We start from the raw sequence: 18,942 nt of genomic DNA, 5'->3' as shown, positions 1-18,942 counted from the left end.
TGGTTGAAGGGGATCTGTGGCATCGCTGCAGCGCCAGGACACAGGTTCAATCCCTGGCCTGGCACAGTGGGTTAAGGATCTGGTGTTGCCATCATTGTGGCATAGATTGAGACTGCAGCTCCGATCTCATCCCTGGCCTGGGAACTCCATATGTCACAGGGTGGCCAGAAAAGGAAAACAAACAAACAAAAAAAAAGGTTACCTGCTAGCAGGATGATTGTACTGGAACTAGAATGAGCCTGGATAATGTGTCCCAGGGTGGGGGTGGGGAGCAACAGATGTGGGATGGAGCCGGCGCTGGAGAGAGGACAATGTCCTTCCCTTTTAACAGGTACTGAGTCACCCCAGGCACACCTACATGACAACATTATGACCTCAGAGGACTCCTATGGACTCTCCAGGGGACCCAGTCACCATTTATACTAAGAGTTCCAAGGGAAAGCCAAGTTCAAGTTACAAGCAACTGATGTATAAAAGCACTTTTGGGACACTGCCAGCTGTACACGAGAGGCACTGGGGCTCCTCTGTCATCAGTGCCTTGAAGTCCTGGCAGGGTTACCCTGGACCTCTCCGGGCCTCTGTATGGGCGGGGGCTGCATGAGCTTCTTGTCGAGCAGCACGAGAGGCCCATGGATCCAATATGTTACCCCCACTCGGCTGTTCTGTCTGAAGTTTCCCCTGCGCAGATCAGGGGGCTTCCACAATGAGGAGGAAGCCGTTTGGGGAAGCTTTGGTGTGATGGGCTGTATTTAGGCATTACACAAATATGAGAGTGGATAAATGCCTTAGTTGATATGTTTAGTAAAGATTACTTAGACTATCAATTAAAAAAAAAAACTCCTTAAATCAAATTGGTTATTGATTTGGGATCCCTAGATAAATCATGTAATGCAGTTATTTTCAAATGATTTCAATTGCTACCTGTAGTAAGAAATATATTTTACATCACACTCCAGAACACACACACACACACACACACACACATATTGTCAGATTCTAAGACTTCATTGGTTGTCAGAGGCATTGTTATTTTAGGCACCACTAAGAAAAAAGTGATGCTGGAGTTCCCGTCCTGGCGCAGTGGTTAACGAATCCGACTGGGAACCATGAGGTTACGGGTTCGGTCCCTGGCCTTGCCCAGTGGGTTAACGATCCGGCATTGCCGTGAGCTGTGGTATAGGTTGCAGACGCGGCTCGGATCCCGCGTTGCTGTGGCTCTGGCATAGGTCAGCGTCTACAGCTCCAATTAGACCCCTAGCCTGGGAACCTCCATATGCTGCGGGAGCGGCCCAAGAAATGGCAAAAAGACAAAAAAAAAATGATGCCAATTAAATTATTCCATTCTATCAATTATAAAATCATCATGAATTCAGAGAAATTAGAGTGTGAAAAAAATTTTAGAAGCAAGGAAGTATATATACAATGTACATATTTACATTACTGAAATAGGTTTTATAAACCTTTACTATAGAGTGTGTAATAAGTATTTACTTTTTTTGTATTTTGATCTAATTTATTTTATTAAAAGTAAAGTTGGAGTTCCCGTCGTGGTGCAGCGGAAAGGAATCCGACTAGGAACCATGAGGTTGCAGGTTCGATCCCTGGCCTCGCTCAGTGGGTTCAGGATCTGGCGTTGCCCTGAGCTGTGGTGTAGCTTGCAGATGCAGCTCGAATCTAGCACTGCTGTGGCTGTGGTGTAGGCCGGAAGCTATAGCTCCGATTCGAACCCTAGCTTGGAAACCGCCATATGCCGTGGGGGCGGCGCTAAAAAGCAAAAATTAAATACAAATTAAATACAAATAAGATAGATTCTACTAAATTTGTTGAATGGCACACTAAGGTGTTTTACATCTGAGCCACAGCATTGTTTTGAAATAAGGAGCTGAAGGTGATGCTCTGAGACATGGCTCTTATCCCAAACCAGATGTCGTGCCATAGCCTTTGGTCATTCATTTCCTTCAGATGCGAATCGATGGCCTACTGTTTAAGTCGGAACTCTAGATGGCAAGTGACAGAAAACCATCTTGACGGCCGCAGGAGGGAGATTTTGTTTTCGTAAGGGCAGGGGTACGCTGGTGGGCCTGAGGCATACTGGAATCAGGGGCTCAAATGTGGTGAGATCTGTCTTTCTCTCCCTCCATCTCTGGTTTGTCCCTGCTTTTCTGTAATGACTTCATTCTCTCGGGTTCGTGTTCTTTATCACACGTAACCTTTGCCATCGGCCATTACAGGGCTCATATCTTCCTTTGACCCGCCGTAGCTTCCTTCCACCCTGTTTTACCACCAGAGACAAATCCTTTGAAGGATCTGATTGCCCCAGCTTGAGTCATGTGATTGTCCCTGTGGTCAGAGGACAAGATAAAGCCATTGCCATGAGAGGCATGGAGGTGGGGGAGTGGAGCAGTTCTCTAAAAGGATGGTCATGGGAGTTCCCTTCGTGGCTCCACAGTTAATGAACCTGACTAGGATCCATGAGGATGCGGGCGTGATCCCTGGCCTCGCTCAGTGAGTTAAGGGTCTGGCATTGCTGTGGCTGCAGTGTAGGCAAGTGGCTACAGCTCTGATTTGACCCCTAGCCTGGGAACTTCCAAATGCCACGCATGCAGCCCTAAAAAGCAAAAAAAGAAAAAAGAAAGAAAGAAAACTTAAAAAATACATAAATAAAAGGACGGTCATGTTTCCTGAGATGAACAGAGTCAATGTCCAGCCCACCCGAGACATTGCTGTTGGGGGCCGGCCACTCCCAGCATCACGCAAGACCTGCGGGTTATCATTTTGGAACCCAGAACTGCCATCGGTTCAGTGCCACCTCCTTTGCTCCCCAGAGCTGGAGTCCCCCAGTATAGATAATAATACCTGACAGCAGCCGCCGCATGCCTGTCAGTTCAAGGGTCCCGGATGGAAAATGCACGCTTTCAAAATCCAAGAGAGAAACTCCCGGGAAAAGAAACCATTCTGCCTCCGATCACAGCACAGCTGGCTAAATAAATCGTGCATGAAAGGCTTCAGGTAAAGTCCAGGTTTTCATCCTTGCCTGCTGGTGTTCCATCCTCCATCAGGGAACCAGAGAAGGGTCCAGAAGGACGAAGCTTCAGGTTTCAGCTGAACAGGTTTGCACCCTGTCACAGACAGCCCCATGCTGTTCGTTTCAAGGCTGTTTTCTGGCAGTGTCGTTTCTCACATGGCTCTCTCTCCACCCGCTTTCTTCCCCAGCCCTTGTCTGTCTGTCTGCCTGTCTGCCTGTCTGTTTCTCTCCCTTTAATCTACATTTTATCATTCCACTGTGCAGCTAGAGCCTTGCTGCCTACTAGCCTTGGTCCACACTGCTGCAGTTTCATTTTATTTTCTTAGGATCTCTCTTGCCTGAATCTTGTTCTTCTCAGTTTTGCTGCGATGTGCCAGGACTTTGTAAATTATACCACAGGTTTACTGCCAAGAACCATGTGCCAGTTGCAGCTTTATTTGGGCAGCTTTTTAGAATCTTAAATACAGTATCTGTTTCTGTAAGTACAGCCTTCACTAAGGGAGATGGTGTCTCGCTTTGACGCCGGTGGAACAGCTCCAGCAGGTCAGGCGTGTGGAGACGATGGTCTCCAGGGGAAGAAGCCCTTGGCAGAACCCCTGGTGGAGGGGCAGTGAGCAGAAAGGAAACTAAACCCACCCGTAGTCCCTGAGAAGTTGCATGTCTACCTGGGAAGAAATGACTTTTGAAAAATCCCAAGTCATGTAAAATCAGTGCTCATTCAAAAAGAGGAACAGAAGGAGTTCCCGTTGTGGCTCAGTAGGTTAAGAATCTGATGGAGTCTCCACGAGGATGCAGGTTCGATCCCTGGCCTCACTTAGTGGGTTAGGGATCCGGTGTTGCTGTGAGCTGTGGTGTAGGTCATAGATGTGGCTCAGATCCTGCGTTGCTGTGAGCTGTGGTGCAGGCTGGCAGCTGCAGCTCTGATTCAGTCTCTAGCCTGGGAACCTCCATGTGCTGCAAGCGTGGCTATAAAAAGGAAAAAAAAAAAACTGACACAGTTAGTGGAGGAGCTGAAACTTAATCCCATTGCATCCTGCCAGAGAGGATGGCCATGAGCAATTGAGGAAATTTGGTACCTTCTTGGCATTTCATGGGCTAAAACATCCATTTCCTGAACAAACCAGGGAAAAGCAAAGGCTTCCATCACTACTCCTAGAAGCCTTTCACAGGTAGTCGGATATCTTCATGTGGAGAGAAGAAACAAAGAATCAACTAGACAAGACTATTGCCTATGGGTTTTCAAAATACTCTAAATCACTGTTTTTCCCATTATTTTGACAAAGACCCACAGGAATAAATATATTCCACTCTGAACTATGATTTGGGTGACTATAGTATACACTGTCAAATCAGAACGCTGCTGATCCAAAGAAGACATACAGATGGCCAGCAGGCACATGAAAAAAATGCTCAACATCACTAATTATTAGAGAAGTGCACATCAAAACTGCAGTGAGGTACCACCTCACATCAGTTAGAGTGGCCATCATGAACAAGTCAACAAACGACAAATGCTGGAGAGGGTGTGGAGAAAAGGGAACCCTCCTGCACTGTTGGTGGGAATGTAATTTGGTACAACCACTATGGAGAACAGTATGGAGGTACCTTAGAAAACTAAATATAGAACTACTATATGATCCATCTATCCCATTTCTGGGCATGTATCTGGACAAAACTTTCATTGATAAAGATACATGCACCTGTATGTTCATAGCAGCACCACTTAGCCAAGACATGGAAACAACCTAAATGTCCATCGACAGAGGAGCAGATTAAGAAATCAGCTATAATAAAGACTTAAATATAAGACAAGACATCGTCAAACTCCTGGAAGAGAACGTAGGCAAAACATTCTCTGACATCAACCTTATGAATATTTTCTCAGGTCAGTCTCCCGAAGCAACAGAAATAAGAGCAAAAATAAACCAATGGGACCTAATCAAATGGACAAGCTTTTGCACAGCAAAGGAAACCCAAAAGCAAACAAAAAGACAACTTACAGAATGGGAGAAAATAGTTTCAAATGATGCAATGCACAAGGGCTTAATCTCTAGAATATACAAGCAACTTATACAGCTCAACAGCAAAAAAATGGGCAAAAGACCTGAATAGACATTTTTCCAAGGAAGATGTACAGATGGCCAGCAAGCATATGAAAAAATGCTCAACATCCCTGATTATTAGAGAAATGCACATCAAAACTACCACAAGATACCACCTCCCACCAGTCAGAATGGCCGTCATTCATAAGTCCACAAATAACAAATGCTGGAGGGGTTGTAGAGAAAAGGGAGCCCTCCTGCACTGTTGGTGGGAATATACGCTGGTACAACCACTATCGAGATCAGTATGGAGATACCTTAGAAATCTATACATAGAACTACCATATGACCCAGCAATCCCAGTCTTGGGCATATATCTGAAGAAAACTTTCCTTAAAAAACACGCATGCACCCGCATGTTCATTGCAGCTCTATTCACAATAGCCAAGACATGGAAACAACCCAAATGTCCATTGACAGATGAGTGGATTAGGAAGATGTGGTATATATACACAATGGAATATGACTCAGCCATAAAAAAGAATGAAATAGTGCCATTTGCAGCAACATGGATGGAACTGGAGACTCTCATACTGAGTGAAATAAGTCAGAAAGAGAAAGACAAATGCCATTTGATATCACTTAGATCTGGAATCTAATATAGGGCACAATTGAACCTTTCCACAGAAAAGAAAATCATGGACTTGGAGAATAGACTTGTGGTTGCCGAGGGGGAGAGAATGGGGTGTTTGGGGAGCTTGGGGTTAATAGATACAAACTGTTGCCTTTGGAATGGATTAGCAATGAGATCCTGCTGTGTGGCACTGGGAACTATGTCTGATCACTTATGATGGAGCGTGATAATGTGAGAAAATAGAATGTGTCCATGTATGTGTAACTGGGTCACCATGCTGTACAGTAGAAAAAAAATTGTATTGCGGAAATAACTATTTAAAAAATCAAAAAGAAAAAAATGAAGATGTGGTACATATATACAGAGGAAAACTACTCAGCCATAAAAAGGACAAAATAATGCCATTTGCAGCCACATGGATGGAACTAGAGACTCTCATACTGAGTGAAGTAAGTCAGAAAGCGAAAGACACCATATGATATCACTTATGTGTGGAGTCTAAAATATGGTACAAATTACCTACAAAACAGAGACAGATCATGGACATGGAGGACAGACTTGTGTTTGCCAGGGGGAGGGGGAGGGGGTGGGATGGACTGGGAGTTTGGGGTTAGTAGATGCAACTATTGCATTTGGAGTGAATAAGCAATGAGATCCTGCTGTGTACACAGGGAACTCTATCCAATCATTTGTGATGGAACAGGGTGGAGGTTAATATGAGAAAAACAATGTGTATATATATGTATAACCAGGTCACTTTGCTGTGCAGTAGAAATTGAAGAACATTGTAACTCAGGTATAATTAAAAAAAAAGAGAGCACTCTTGAGTGTAAAGGAGTGCTAGTGATAATAATGCTGGGACAACAGACACAAAATCAGACTGTGTCATACAAAGTGGGGACCCCCCTATAGCACATACGCCTACATAATTGAAACAAAAGCTGCACAAAGTAGTATTTATCTTTCGTATGCACATTGAAACATGACATTTTCTTCTTTGTGTTTTTCTTTATAGGGCCACACTTGTGGCATGTCAAAGTTCCCAGGCTAGGGGTCAAATTGTAGCTGCAGCTGCTGGCTTACACCACAGCCACAGCAACGCAGGATCCAAGTCGCCTCTGCGACCTACACCACAGCTCATGGCAGTGCTGGATCCTTAACCCACTGAGCGAGGCCAGGGATCGAACCCGCATCTTCATGGGTACTAGTTGGGTTTGTAACCACTGAGCCATAATGGGAAACCCCAACCCTGATGTTTTCAATTCTATTTCACTACAGATATACTAGTTGTGACCTATTGGGTTAAAAGTTTGAAACCTACCACTCTAGTTGATTGTTGGTACATGTGAGGGGTTTGGGATGGTGACGGAGCAGGAAAAGAAGGGTGTGTGGTGAAGTGAATGTCTGATCTGTCCTATAGACTTGTCCCATCTGAACATTTTGGTGATTGTTCTCCTCCAAGAAAAATACTGATAATAAACATTGCCATCAACCTATTCCCCGTGATTAGCAAAAGGTTTATTGAGATCGATCTTTCCAGATCCCCTTGTTCCACTTGCAACAGGCACTGTCTCTGCGTACTTCCCCCACCTCCTTTTCTTACCCTTGGGCTTTTATCTGTTAGTCTGCCACAATGTAGAGGCGTAAAGCTCCCAAGGATGACTGTCTCATCTGTCGTGTCTGGTCCTCTGTGTAGTCAATCTTGGAGGTGAAGCCGATGCTCTTGAAAAGCTAAATTACCTCTTCTGCTCCACTCCTCCAAACACACAACGTATACACAATTCCTGGACACCTCTCCTCTGCTTTGAAACTTTGCCAAGACATATCTGAGCAGGTCTTGGCTGCCAGCCCTGCACGTGAGAGTCACATCTGGGCTTCTTCAGTGGCCCCCATGTATTTAGGACTTTCTAGCTAAGAAGCCCTTGCAAATTTACCCATGGAGGAGAGCAGGGTTACCACTCTATCCTCTGGTCACCCTCCCTCAGGGTCTCCTAAAATGTTTGGACACTCGTATGTGTTAGCAAGAACCACAGAATGCGAGAGACTCGAGAGTAATACTTCACAGCAGTAAAAATAACTTTCTAGAGGCTCCCTTTTGCAAAGATCTTGAGGACAGGAAGACGTATAGAGAACCACAGTGGGTTTCCTGCCTCAAAGGATAAACTTACGGTAATATCTTGAGACCGAAGGCCACTTTTTCCTAAAGCAGCTTTTGTCATCTGATCACGTGAATTCATAAGCTTGACAACAGTTTCTTTTAGTGGAGAGGATTGAGTATGTGGCTTTTTCTGGAGTTTATTAAATTGAATACATATATAAATCATATAAGATGGTTTAGACAGAGGAATTTAAAAACACACATAAAACTTTGGTGGTACTAAGATTCCTGACTGTCCTTAATGTTTTACAAAAAATTCTTTTTTTTTATTTTGGTCTTTTTTCTGTTTTGTTGTTGTTGTTGTTTTTTAGAGCTGCACCCATGGCATATGGAAGTTCCCAGGCTAGGGGTCAAATTGGAGCTGCATCTGCTGGCCTACACCACAGCCACAGCGAGGCCAGATCCTTAACCCCTTGAGCGAGGCCAGGGAATGAACCTTCGTCCTCATGGATACTAGTCAGATTCATTTCCACTGAGCCATGACGGGAACTCCTCCTTAAAAAAAATTCTTGAAAAACATATCAGTCCAGATATGATTGTCATTTTTTTTTTTTTAGGGCCACAGGTACGGCATATGGAAGTTCCCAGATATGTTTGGCTTATTTTAATGCTTTTACCAGAAGCTCATTTACATGCATAGCAGCTCAAGGTAGTAGAAACTTAAAATATTTACATACTAAATTCAGTGTGATTATGAACCATCAAGTGAGAAATCTGAAAAACAAACCAAGGATAGTAGCAATTATTTTAATATAGTATTTTATAAACACATACATAAGCCATTTATCCTCTATGGCAACCCTGTGAGGCGTGACCAATTGGGATATTTGAGTTTTCGGGAGGTTCAATGTCTGTCTTACCTACCTTGGTTACCTGCAAGCAGAGCCTGTGGCTTGTAGGGGGACTGCTCTCTAGGAAGACCTGTACCTGAGGAGTGGCAAAAGACCCAGGCAAGATGACAGTCTCAGGCAAAATCTAGCACCTTAAGGAGCTCTGGAACATAAATCCTGCAGGGTTGTACTCCCACCCATACCCCCTTTTTGGTTTTTAAAACAAATACCACTTCTTATATCAGAATTTGTGTAGGTTAGGATCTGGTCATGGCTTAGCTGGCTCAAGGTTTCTCATAAGGTTGCAATCAAGTTGTTGCCTTGGCTTAGGGTTTCATCTGAAGGCGTGTGTGTGTGTGTGTGTGTGTGTGTGTGTGTGTGTGTGTGTGTGTGTGTGTGTGTGTAGATCTTCTTCCAACCTTACATGATGATGGCAGGCTTTGGTTCTTCACCACATGGGCTGCTCCAGAGGACTCACTCAAGACTTGGCAGCTGACATGTCCCAGCATGAGTGATCCAAGAAAGACTGAGACAGTGTCCAAGGGGAAACCACAGTCTTTTTATAACTCAACCTCAGAAGAGACATGCCATCGCTTCTGCTATATTCTTTTCATTAGAAGCAAAGTCTATAGGTCCATTCCACACTCAAAGAGGGGGAAGTTACACAAAGGTAAGAATTCTTGGAGGAAGGGACCACTGGGGACCATCTTAGAGGCTGCATATCACAGTCTTTCATCTGGCACACAGTGATCCATGTCCTTCCCACGTGTAAAATACACTCACCCCTTTCCAGCGTTCCTAAAAGTCTCATCCCATTGTAGCATCAGCTCAAAACCCAGAATGTTGTCGCCTAAATCTGGTCCGAGTGGGGATGAGGCTCTTTAGATGGACTTCCTTAGTATAATTGCTTGAATACCATTCTTCTCTATTGGTAGACTGTAAACTAAACTTTACAGCCAAAGCATAACTTAGCTCTGCTCCCCACGCAACCAACCTACAGTGGTTCAATAGGCATAATATGACTACTATAGAGATTCCTATTAAAAACATGGGGGGAGTTCTCTTGTGGCTCAGCAGATTAAGGATCTGACATTGTCACTGCGGTGGCCGGGGTCGCTGCTGTGGCACAGGTTCGATCCCTGGGCCAGGAAATTCTGCAAGCCATGGGTGCTGTCAAAAAAGAAGAAAAAAAATAGGGTTAAGTGGGAGGCATGAAAAGGAGTCACCAGAGTTCCCGATGTGGCACAATGGGATCAGTGGTGTCTCTGGAGCGCTGGGACACAGGTTTGATCCCCGGCCTGACACAGTGGGTTGAGGATCTGACATTGCTGCACCCACAGCATAGGTCGCAACTGTGGCTCGTATCGGATCCCTGGCCTGGGAACTCCCTATGCCACAGGGTGGCCAAAAAAGAAAAAAAAAAAAAAAAAAGGAGTCACCTTTCCATAGAAATCCTGAAATCTACCTGGTCAAGGTTTGGTAGTTCTTTGTTCAGGCCCCAAAGTCTGGAAAGAGTTCTTTATTGTTCTCTGCTCTACTCTCTGGGCTCTTGATTCCACCCTCTGAACATTCTTTCTTTTTCAGGAAAGGAAACACCTATTTACACCTTAGCAGTTCTATGAGCCTGTTTCCTGACAGTAGAATTCTGGGACTTCAACGGTCTCTCCTCATTCTGAAATGTCTCTGTCCTTCTCTGTCATGTTGGTAATATTTCTGAATATATCACCATTAAGAACTTTGTGGGTCTCCTGTGAATCTTCTTGGAGTTCACTCCAGTAGACAAAAGCCACATCCACAAACCTCATAGACATAAACTCTCCTCTGTTGTTTGAGATCTGCGAGATACATCCTTTCTCTTTTTAAGGGGCTTTTTGTATGACTGAAAGTACTCTGAAGCACCACCTTGTCTTATCAAAGGATTTGACAGTCATACCCTTGGCTCCATCTTTTTGGTTTTTAGGGCCGCACCCATGGCATATGGAGGTTCCCAGGCTAGAGGTCCAATCAGAGCTGCAGCTACCGGCCTATGCCACAGCCACAGCAACTCGGGATCCCAGCTGTGTCTGCGACTTTCACCACAGCTACACGGCATCACCAGATCCTTAACCCACTGATCAAGGCCGGGGATCGAACCTGTGTCCTCATGGATGCTAGTCAGATTCGTTTCCTCTGAGCAACACTGGGCACTCTTTTGGCTTCCTTTTTAGACTGTGTGTTCCTGGCAGTGCCCTAGATTTGATCTTTGCTATTCAAATGCCCTTTTGACCTTACTACATTTGCAATTTAGCCTCTTTGGCATATCATTTGGTAGCACTACATCATCTGGTTCCCAAAAATAAATGCCCTATGGTTTCCAATAGTGCAAAATACTCTTTTTCTAAACATCCAACTCTCTCTGGTATTGTCACAGTTCAAATTTATAACCCGAAGCTATTCTAAGTAGGATAAAACCATTCCAGACCTTCGACCATAATGACACATGATTTATGTGTCATTAGAAACATGAAGCAGATTTTTCTCTTCTCTTCCAACATTTGTTGATTACCAATTCTGAATCATATGCTAGGTATATAAGGCAAATTAGACTTGGTTCTTACCACTGAGCGATTTCTGACATGACTTATCTCCACAGAATGTATATTTTCTTTTCTTTTTTTTCCTTTTTAGGGCTGCACCTGCAGCATATGGAAATTTCCAGGCTAGGGATCGAATAGGAGCTACAGCTGCTAGCCTACATCACAGCCCCAGCCACACAGGATCCGAGCCACATCTGTGACCTACACCACAGCTCACGGCAACGCCAGATCCTTAACCCACTGAGTGAGGCCAGGGATTGAACCTGTGTCCTCATGGATAGTAGTCGGGTTCATTACTACTGAGCTACAACAGGAACTCCAGAATGTATGTTTTCTAATTAAGTCTAGACCTGTGCTCCCTATTATGATAGCCACTAGTCACATGGCTATTTAAATTAAAATTCAATAAAATAGAAAATGTATTCCCCAGTTGCACTTAGCCATATTTCAAGTGCTTAATGATCACATGTGGCTAGTGGACAGCCCAGATACACAGCCTGTCCTTCATTGCAGAAAGTTCCATTGGACAGCAATAATCTAGGAAAAAAAACATAAGATCTAATAAAGATAAGCATTTATCCTTATTTATTTATTTATTTATTTTTAATTTTTTTAAATATATTTTTAAAAATTTTCCCACTGTACAGCAAGGGGGTCAGGTTATCCTTACACGTATACATTACAATTACATTTTTCCCCCACCCTTTCTTCTGTTGCCATTTATCCTTATTTAAAATATATTTGTCTCTCTTCTCCAATACAAAAAAAGAGTTAAATATCAAAGAGATACTTCTTTAGTAAATATTTCAGCATGCTTCATAATAAAGAATGCTGTAAATTCATGAATCTTAATAATTTTTTTGGATCAAACCCTTATTACAATTTACCAAAAGCCAACTTTCCCCAGGAAAGTATATTCATGTACCCAAAAGCAGCATGTTCAATTGCAAGGGTTCATAGACCCTCCCCCCCCCACAAGCCCTTTCATTGATCCTCTAGGAGGCCAGGGACTCAGGTTAAGAATCGCTACTGCAAAATGAAGATTTTCCCAATGACTTTTGGTAAAAAGTTGATGATGCAGTTTACCATTAAATGCCATGATTTCTGTTAACAATGAAATTATATTTGGAATAATGGTGATGAAGGGGAAAACAAAAATTTCTGATAAAATGTTGAGAATGTATAGCTCTCTTCTAAATAACTAAAAAATAGACCCAACCCTTTGAGCTAAAATTTTAACCCAGAACTGGCAAGTCTGTCAGTTTGCACCATGTGTTGCAATGAGTAAAGAGACAGTTTTAGCCAATACCTATGTCTTCCATTAGGCATTTCTGAAGAGTGAGTTTGGTGCCTCAGTGGTATCATCTACTTGAACATTCCGAATAAAAGGGTGGCATTCAGTAGGTCAGGAAGACCCTTCCTCTGTTTCGACAGATGGGCAAACAAATGGTCACTCCTTTTTTTCCCAAAGTCCAAAGAAGGGTCTTCCTGACCCACTGAATCCACCCTTTTACTCTAGATGTCCAAGTAGATGATATCATTGAGGCACCGAACTTACTCTTCAGAAAAATATATGTATTAGAATTACACCAGGAATCTAGATTTTGGAAGACTACTAGAGTGCTCCTTCCATCACCCTACAAGTTTTTTTCATCGTGAAGTTTCTGCAAGGAGAGCAGAATTAAAAATGGAATTGGCTCCAGGTATGGCTGAGGGACAGAATCCTACATGGCACTGAGTTGCTGATTTCGGAGCCAATGTAGAATTTGTATTTGTGTGGAAGAAGCACTGAAGCGTTCTTTCCAAAGAGTGGTAATCTGAACCATCTGAGGACTGATTAATGGTTGTCATAATAAAACCTCAATTAACCAGAATTTGAAAGGGATGGCCTTTTGTAAATAAAGAAGAGTTTGTTCGAAAACCTCCTTCTCTCCTTTCCCTGCCAACCTCTCTCTCTTTTTCTTTCTTTCTATTTTAACCCTGTGGAAAATCTTTCTCCAATATGTGTGAATCTCTTTTGCTGCTTTAGTAAATACGATCTGCTGAACATAAGTCAGTGAGCGGTCTTTGATCTTACTGTATCCTTCAGGATGTCCATTTCGTAGACTAGTCATCATTTTTTTTTTCAGAAGTTGATGTAAGAGTTTAGGCTGAATATAAACTGGAAATTTTGGGGAAGAGGTGGCTAATGTCCATTTATTTTGCTTTCACTTCTTTTATCTTTTATCAGTAATAGGTAGTACATTTTCTGTTCATTTGTGAATCAGTTTGGATGCATTCAGCTACAAGTAGCAAACAATGCTGTTCACTCAGTTTAAATTGAAAGGAGATTTATTATTGACCTAACAAGAAGTATGAAGGTAAGATGTCTGGGGGTAAAGTCAACAGACCCCGGGTTCTTTTTATCCTTCCACTCTACCAGCCTCAGCTGAAAAGCTTTAGCCCTGAGACCTCATGGTTACAAGGTGGCTGCTATAGTTTCAGGCATTGTTCCTTGTGTAATAATAGCTCCCAAAGCATGAAGGAAGAAGAGAGGGCACTTCTTGTGCACTTCTCTCTTTTATCAGGGAGAAAGTCTTTCCCTTAAGCCCTATTTGCCCAAAGTCGATTTATTTTTTACTTGTCATTGGACAATACTGGGTTTCATGCCTACCCCTGGAATAATCATTGGCAAAGGGGAGTTTCTAACTTAGAGTCATCACAGTTCATCTCCTGGGGAAGGGCACGTTGCTTCTGAATACAGCATGGGGTCATTTAGCAAGAAGAAAGAGGAGAGTGGCTGCTGGGTAGATTCTTCATCTTTCACAGATTGATCTTCCTTTGGAGCGTCCACTCTTCCCAGGCATACTGGTCATCACATTGCTGAAAAGGCCATGTGCTGTTTGCCTATGAGTGCAAAATAGGCAGTGAGAGAGAATTAGTGGGTTGTGATCTAAGCGGAGGTGGATGGACCAATATGTGTGAGCAGCTAATTCGGTCAGAATTCTGAATGGAGATCATCTGAACCGCCTCGCGGGCTCTATTTAAACAAGAGCAGTAGTGAGAATGCCTGGTTTGGGGTTTGAGGGAGCTATCCAAAGAAACAAATGAACGGAACAGCTGCTTTACCAGGCTAGGGAGAGTGCTACCCTGTGGATGGTGACACTAACCATCTTATCATCTCCTTCGGCTCATTATAGAGACTTTTCTCACGGTGTAACCTGGAGGTGTCCTCTTTAGGCAAACTTCTACCACTTTTCAAATGGCACTTGAGTCGAGCCTGTGGTCTTGAACTTGTGGTTTAGCATTGCATGTGCTTTATCCCCGAGACCCCTGGAGGCAATGAGCAAGGTCAGAGCTCACTGTAGGTGTCGTGTGTGCAGGTGACGGGGAAGTGGAGTAAACGCAGAACCCAGAGTATAGAAGTTCAGTTTCTGATGGTTGGCCCTGAACTTGTGTAGCAGTCCCTTTAGATGTATAGCAAGGCTGTGGGATGTGAGGACTTGCAGCAGTGCGAAATGAATTATTCATATCGGATGCCACAGTCCACCATTTTTTGTCTTTAACAGTTATTCAGTCTGTGTTCTCAAAAATTTTAAATAATGATAGGCTCAATGAAGAAAACTCGAAAAGAAAAAAAGGGGGGAAATTTTCACCCATTAATTCTACCGCTCCGACCTGGACGTTGCTGGTGTGTTCTTCCAGCCACCTTCTCCACTTCTTTCTTTTCTCCCTCCTTTCCTTTCTTCCTTTTTCAAGAACAGAGTATTTCAAATATAAGAAAAATATTCGCCATCTAGAGTCAACCGGTATAAACATTTTTCCATATTTGCTTCAGATCTTTTACATTTCTAAGATCTAAGATATATATCGACAAATGGCTCCAGTGTGTGTATTTCTGAGTTCCTTTCCCGTCATCCCTGCCCACAGGAAGCCACTAACATGAAATTGATGTACATCTTTCCAATCCATTATGAGTTGACTGCATGTCTATAGAAAACATGTAGTATTATTTTCTGCATTAAAAAATTTTATATATTTGTGGAGTTTCCATCATGGCTCAGTGGTGAACAAATCCGAATAGGAACCATGAAGTTGCAGGTTCGATCCCTGGCCTCACTCATTGGGTTAAGGATCCGGCATTGCCATGAGCTGTGGTGTAGGTCGCAGACACGTCTTGGATCTGGTGTTGCTGTGGCTGTGGTGTAGGCCGGTAGCAACAGCTCCGATTGGACCCCTAGCCTGGGAACCTCCATATGCCGAAGGTGAGGCCCTCGAAAAGACCAAAAAGAAAAAAAAATTTATATATTTGATCTCACCCCTTATTTCTTATGCAACTTGCTTTTATTCACTACGCATTGTGTGTTTTGAGATTTCACCTTGTTTCATGTAGATCAAGTTTACTCATTTTAACGTTTACAGCTTCCTATCCTTTGAGTACACCACCATTCATTTCTAGGGATGGTCTTATACATTTGCTTTTAATGATGACAGTGCCGCAGGGAACATTCTAGTGGCTACTCTTGCTCTATGCTGGAATTCCTGAGGCATTTGAGAAACAAGTACCGCTGATTTGAAGGTAGTTTCAAATGTACTGTAAAATTCCTCTCCAGCCTAGTTATATAATTGTACTTCCACCAGCAGAGCTTGAGATTTCTAGTATTATGACATCCTTGACAGTTAAATTTTTGCCAATCTCATGAGTAGAAATTGCTCTCTTGATGTATATTATCCTGATGGCCAGTGAGGTTGAAGATTTTTCAAAATAACATTTTGTGGTATTTGCTTCAAATTCAGGTAATTTTCTATAAAGATCCTGTTTGTAGTTGGCCTTTTTTTTTTTCTGTTGGACTGTCTTCTTTATATGTCCTGGTTAATACTTCTGCCTTATATACACTGCACATATTTTCACCCAGTCTGGGTCTTGGCTTTATACTTTCTCTTTAATTGCTTAGGAGTTTTACATTTTTATGTAATGAAGTATAGCAATATTTTTCTTTATGCATTAGGGTGTATAATTTTTGCTTGATGGTCTTTCCCTACCTCATGATTATGCAGATATTCTTCATTTTTCTCAACTTTTTGGCTTTCAGACTTCGTCTATAACTGTCTAGAAATTATTTTTTTGGTATGGTGTAAGATAGAGGACTCAGTCTTTTTTCATTATATGCCTAGCCAATTAATCCTAGCATATGGATTGACCTTTTCGCCCACTGACTAGAGTCTTCTTATATTCCAAATTTGACATTTCTATAAGTGTCAATATTTTATATATATATATATTTTTTTCAGTTTCACACTTGACTTCATCCTGTATATGGTTTGCAGTATCTGGTTTTCTGCTTAGCTGTATTTCATAACGTATTTTCCCATTCCCAACTTGATTAGTGGCTGTAAAATAGCTTGTTGGTAGAAGGTAAATGGTTTACTCCTTCATTCCCCTATTGTTAGATGTTTAATTGTCACTGTAATAAACAATGTGTGATGTGTCTGACTTAGAATGCTGAGGTACTGCTAAAGTGGAGCTGTGCCCCCCAGGTGCACCTGGCTCTCTGGTGGGTCTCCGTCCCTCCCCATCTCTATGGAGGCCCCCTCCTCATGGGTTCATGCATCTCCAGTTCATTCTCAGCGAGTGCGTGTTGTTGTGATGGTCATGGAGATGCCCCGAGCCGATCTTCCTTCCAGGAAGGACCGATTGTCTCAGCTGCAGGTCATTCTGTTCTCAGACACCCGTAGCTTTCAGTCCCTTCAGAGACTGCCTTGGCTATTGCGAGGGCTTCAGCCAAGTTCAATGTCCTTCTCAAGGTGGGCCAGGTCCCATGGCTGATTGCGGTTGCGATATAAAGGTCCAGCCATTTTAGCCCAAGAAGCTGTCACTGGGCAGACTTCACAGCTTGACTTCTCCCTCTATCCAAACCCACTTAGGTCCTGATCCCTAATAAACATCCTGTGAACCAAACTCCATCTTCGAAGGTACTTCCCAGAGAGCCCAACCTGTGACACTTGTCTTCTTTGCTTAGAGTCAGGAAGAAGCCCAGGGCCTCTTACTGCCTAGATGGATTATAAGGAGGTCAGGATGACTTGGGAAAGAGAGAAGGGCTCTTAATAGAAGTCAGATCTCTCAACGCTTGGAAATGCGCCATATGGAGCTGGGGAATTCAGTAATTTTTGGAGGAATTCCAGGTCAACTCTGTGGAGGGAAATGGGGGCAGGGTAGGAGAGAAGAGCCATCAGATTCTCCAACATTTCTAAAGTGTTCAAAATAGAGTTTGGAAACCAAACTTCTTTGCATTAACATTCCTAATAAATAAAATGTATTTTCCATTATGAAAATAATACATTTATAATAGAAAATTTATGAGACAGAAGAGCATCCAATTATCACAGACTCTGCTATGCATTGTTTATTTCTTTATTTTTTACTTTTTTAAATTTTCAGGCCACACCCGCAGCATATGGAGGTTCCCGGGCTAGGGGTCGAGTCGGCGCTGTAGCCGCCGGCCTACACCACGGCCACAGCAATGCCAGATCTGAGCCGCATCTGCAACCTACACCATAGCTCACAGCAACACTGGATGCTTAACCCACTGAGCGAGGCCAGGGATCGAACCTGCGTCCTCAGGGATACTAGTCATGTTCGTTTCTGCTGAGCCACGACAGGAACTCCTATGCATTATTTCTTTTAACTCTGTTTTACATTGTTATAAATCATGCCACGTATATAATTTGGTTATAGCACATTTTTCACTTCATGTTATAACATAAGCTTTTCCTGTGCTATTGTAACCCTTTATGAACATTTTAAGGCTACATGATGATACATTGGATACAATGAATACGCTATGGTTTGCGTAACCATAATATTGACCATTTGGTCACTTTATGGTCTTTGGCTATTTTAAATGACATTGCAAACAGCAAATTCTTTTTCTATACTTCACATTATTTCTTTGGCACAGATGCCCCAGAAGTGGACTCACTGGATCAAGGGGTTCGAATGTAGGCTTTTGGAGTCATCTCGCTAGAGTGCTTTCCTGAACAGTTTTGTGTTCACTTTTTGATAAGGAATAAGGAATGGTTTTGTGTCACGTGGTACCTGTCTGGGTGGTCAGAGCCCAGGTAACGGAAGCTGGAGCAGAGCGGAGAGCACCGGACGGGGCTCCTCTGGTGGGGACGGTCCTTTTCAAATGGACCTGGTCTGGCCTTCATCACTTCCGACGTTCAGTTTCCACACTCGCCACCTCTCGTCCAGAATACAAGCGGAGCAGGACAATTACTCAGTTCACTCATCCTGCATAGAGATTCGAATAACCTCCTAAAAGAGAGGGTTCTTAGCTGTGATAGTTGCAGGTCCCTGCGGGTAAATGTGTGATCAAGACGGTGCTAACTCAGCAGTTAGTGATCAGACTGGGAGGGCTTGAGGGAAAGATCTCTGCATGTAAGATGATCGCTTTGAAGTCTGGGTCTGCTTTAAAGATTAAGCATCTCCGGTTTACTGGAATTCAGTGTTTCCCATTTGAAAAAAATGACTCGGTTCCAACTTCCAAATGAGTTTAAATTTTTAAATTAAATACAGGCTTTCTCCCTGCGGTTGTGGTTTTCAAGGGTAGCAGGACTCATGAAGAAATTTGACTTTAGCCATGCCTTGGTGAGAAGTTTTGAATACACATCCAGATCCTCAATTTCAGCCCTCATTTC

At 43.0% G+C, this 18,942-nt stretch overlaps 1 protein-coding gene across 1 annotated transcript in view; it reads left to right on the top strand.

Moving 5' to 3' along the window:
• The window catches only part of SRPX (sushi repeat containing protein X-linked), a 114,912-nt gene that overhangs the window by 39,564 nt on the left and 56,406 nt on the right, over positions 1-18,942 (top strand). The gene's annotated exons all lie outside the window — the stretch shown is intronic.

This window comes from Sus scrofa, chromosome X (assembly GCF_054392235.1).
Source record: "Sus scrofa isolate SSC_HxYL_T2T_F1_AM1 chromosome X, Sscrofa_HxYL_maternal_Yorkshire_Landrace_v2.0, whole genome shotgun sequence".
NCBI lineage: Eukaryota > Metazoa > Chordata > Mammalia > Artiodactyla > Suidae > Sus > Sus scrofa.
This window is presented reverse-complemented; position numbering and strand designations above follow the sequence as displayed.